This window comes from Lathyrus oleraceus, chromosome 7 (assembly GCF_024323335.1).
Source record: "Lathyrus oleraceus cultivar Zhongwan6 chromosome 7, CAAS_Psat_ZW6_1.0, whole genome shotgun sequence".
NCBI lineage: Eukaryota > Viridiplantae > Streptophyta > Magnoliopsida > Fabales > Fabaceae > Lathyrus > Lathyrus oleraceus.
Window position 1 is genome coordinate 284,579,257 of NC_066585.1, and position 4,360 is coordinate 284,583,616.

Here is a 4,360-nt window from a genome sequence, read left to right on the forward strand (position 1 = left end):
TCATTTTACACGTTAACTATGTTATATTGAGGTCGAAATAGGCCAATTTATAACATGTTTTAAGAGGGACATACGATAAACAGCATCATTGACTAGTCTTTTCTAGATGACATACCATCTCTTATCCTATACTAGTATAATCCATTTTATACATGAAAAAAATAAATATATGTTTATTCAAATGTGATATGAAATGAATAGACACGGTTAGTTGAGGAATAATGATTACTTAACATTTAATGCAAGGATTTTTTCAAGATATATAATATTACAGTGAAAAATTCTGACACATACCTTAGCCGAATGTTCCCCTCTCCTGTACTGTTCTTATGCACGAGTACTTGCCAATTGGAATAAAATCTAATCTACCAGTAATATATAAATTTATCCCATAATTTTCCATCTCACCTGTTACTAGAAATAAGCCTTCTAGTATAAAAAGTCTTTTTTTTAATGAAAATCTAAACACTACTTTTTTTAGAGTCAGAACCTACCATTTCGATTGGCATGACTACGAAGGATCATAATTTTCAATTTTAAGTAAAATCTAGTCATTTCAATCGGCGGGGATGTATTGCTTTACTATTTTATTTGATTTTTTTAAAATAATTATTATTTTTAAATTAAATATTAAAATAATTATTTTTTAAAATTATTTATCAAATAAAAAAAATCACATCACAAAAGTAAGAGTCATTTCAAACAACAAAAGCAAGAGTCATTTCAAATGATGCATGCATTGTAAAATAGTACAATGACACCAATCCTAATGACGCATGTATCTACAATTGTATTTGGCACAAACATACATTTACTTAATGCATACGCCATTGCATATGATCCCTCATTTATATGTACATTATAAATACAACATCCTATCACATTATTTTTCACACATTTTCTTACTACTTTTTTCCATTTTTCTTCAATCTTATTTTTCTTTCATAATGTCTTTATATATGTGTCCTTATATTCACAAGAAAATGTCAATTTAATTTATTTGACAATAAAGTCTCAAATGAAAATCCAACTTTGGAATATAAAGACGTTCGAACATTTTAACAGGAGCTTCATGGGGGAGATCAACGACAACCTTCTTCCGCAACGTCTTGTCTTTGATCTCCCGTATGAAATTTTGAACAATATATCTAATGCAGTACACATGCATCGAAGGAGGATCCTGTCAACCATTAATGGTATAGTTAACCAAGATAGCTCTATATGCGAAGAATTGTTGGGTGTCCCTTTGTGTGAAGACACAACTACGAGACAAACTTCGGGTCAACCTAAGGGTCAAGGTATAAATTTAAAATATCTTAAACAATATTATTCAAGTATAACATTAAGCGAATAATCAATTGAGTATAAAAAGATAATTAAAGTTCGGTGTTATATTATGATTTTATTTGGGAGACTGACATCAACAAATTCCATACCCTCTGAGGTGTTTGGGAGACTGACACCAACAACGAGTCGATGCCCAATGGGACTATTCCGATTGAAAAGACTTTGCTAGAGAGATGTATTGTCATTGGAAGAATTGACGTTGACACATCTTAAACGAACCAATCATCAAGGTGTTAGGCTAACTCAACATTATATGAATTGGTTTCGATCGGTTACAACGACACAATTTGTGTCTGAGCCGAGATATTTGATTGATCCACGCCAACGAGCTTCGTCATCATACGCCCAACAACAAACCCCTGTCCAACAACCAACCCCACACCATTACCAAACTCAAGAACAATGTCAATCCTCCCAAACCCAATGACCCACCTTACAATATCATCATACCATATACACCCAACCTCGCAACCAATACATGTCACACACTCAAACACAACACCAAGAGCATGACTCATACCACGAACAACCACATGCCCCCACCAAATCTTACTATAACCCCGATGATTCATACGATTCCACACCATCCCACCATAATTCCCCACCAATGAACACCCAAACATTCCACCGTCAAAGCACCTAACCACAATATGACTTTCTTACACCACAAGAACCATTGTTTCGTTTCCAAAAGATTAAATATCCCAATTCAACCAACCATACCATCCACTCATAACCCAACCACAACGATCCAATTACGACAACATAGACACTGAACAAAATTAGGGTAGCTCCGTTGGAGGCAACCCTCACATCTATTCAGGAGAAATGATGGCAAATATATCAAATACTCCAGGTACCTCAGACAAACCACCTTTTCCTCAAGGCAACACTCAGAGACCCCAAACACCTCATGGAAATTGTGGGAGACCTCGAAGGAGGCTAATGCGACGGAATGTGGAACTGGGGGATGTTTTGATTGGGCGGGTCATTAATTTTCCTGTCAATTGTTGTGTATTTGAATTTTATAAGGTATTATTATGAATTATTTTTTATTTTATTTTTTATTTTAATTTTTTAATTATAACTTTAGAAAAATAAATAAAGGAGTAGCCACATACAATGTCGCATGCTTCTAATGAATGCATACATACGCCACTTGCAGTGGCATGTGTTGAATGCAATCGCCGCCATCATTGGCGCCTTGGTCCAATCCTTACATGCACGCGCAATTTGTTCTTATTACTCCTTTTAAAAAGTGACTTTTTTGGTAAATAATTTGAAAATATGGTTATTTTGGTATTTAATTTGAAAATAGTGGTTATTTAAAAAAAAATCCTTTTTAGTTAATTTATAAATTTATCATAAAATTAAACTAAGAATATGGATAATTAATAATTTTTTTTTACATTTTTATTTATTAAAAATATTGTGAAAACGATATCGGAATAATAAAGTATAATCGATTTCTTGATCGATAAGAAACCCACAAGGATAGAAAAAAAGGAAGCAAGAAGAATACAACAAGTTGGTTATAAACTGTCATTCTTTACTTTCTATTTGAAACAAGACAACAAGTGTTACAAAATAGCAAATAACATTTCTCACCCTAATTAGGATTTACGTTATACAATGATGAGAGACTAGTATGTTATTTATAAGAAAACTAACACATTAAACTAATGAGCTTTTACACACAGACCCATTACACAAGCTAACTTAGAGAACAAGCTGACTTAAACAATTGAGCATAACAAACAAGCCCAATTCGACATGCTAGTAATCCCAACATATTTCGACTCCAACATGTGAATAAACTTCAACGACGTGTTAAGGTCTTGTCAAATTTTCGAACCAAGAAGCTACCCTTCGACCATACTAGATTCGATCCAATATCTCACAAATCTCCACCTTGGAACAAACTCAATAACATCAAGGGAACAAACTAGCTTTCTTCATGCAACTTTATCAACTACATATAATGGAAAAACTTGTAACTTGGTAATGTCTTGGTAATCATATCAGCAGCATTGTGATCTGTCGAAACCTTCAGCACTTGGATTTCTCCATGCTCAATTACCCCTCTGACGAAATGCAACCTCACATCGATGTGCTTGGTTCGCTCATGATAGGCTGAATTCTTCGACAGGTGTATATCACTTTGACTATCACATAATAGTGATAACTCGACCTTGAAGTTTCAGCTCCTTAGTAAAATCTTCAAGCCACAATGCTTCTTTCACAGCTTCAGTGAGGGCGATATATTCCGCTTCAGTGGTTGATAAGGCAACAACCTTCTAAAGTGTTGCTTTCCAACTAATTATTGTGCCAAACATAGTGAACACATATCCAAAAATAGATTTTCTGGAATCCATATAACCCGCATAATCAGAGTTGACATACCCTTTGATTTATGCTTTACTATTTTCACCACATGTTCCACCATAAATTAGGACTCTGTTCAGAGACCCATTTATATTCCTTAGAATCCACTTCAATGCTTTCCTGTGAGACTTTCCAGGATTCGCCATGTACCTGCTTACAAGACTTATTGCATATGCTATGTCAGGTCTAGTACATACCATAACATACATAAAAAAAACCTATTATGTTAGCATATGAGATGCTATTCATATAAGCTCTTTCGACCTCAGTACTGGGACACTGATATGTACTCAGCTTGAATTGAGGGTTTGTCGGAGTCACAACAGGCTTTATATTCGACATACCAAACTTGTTAAGAATCTTCTGTAGGTATGTCTCTTGAGATAAGCATAATTTTGACTACTTTCTGTATCTTCAGATATCAATCCCAAGAATTATGGATGCATCTCCCAGATCCTTCATATCGAACTCCTTATTGAGTTCAACCTTCACCTTCATTACATCCCCGACATATTTGTTTGCTATCGTAATATCATCCACATAATGCAAGAAAATAACAAATGAATTTCCAGGTCAAAATCTGAAGTAAACACAGTGGTCGAACTGACTTCTAAAGAAACCTATGTGT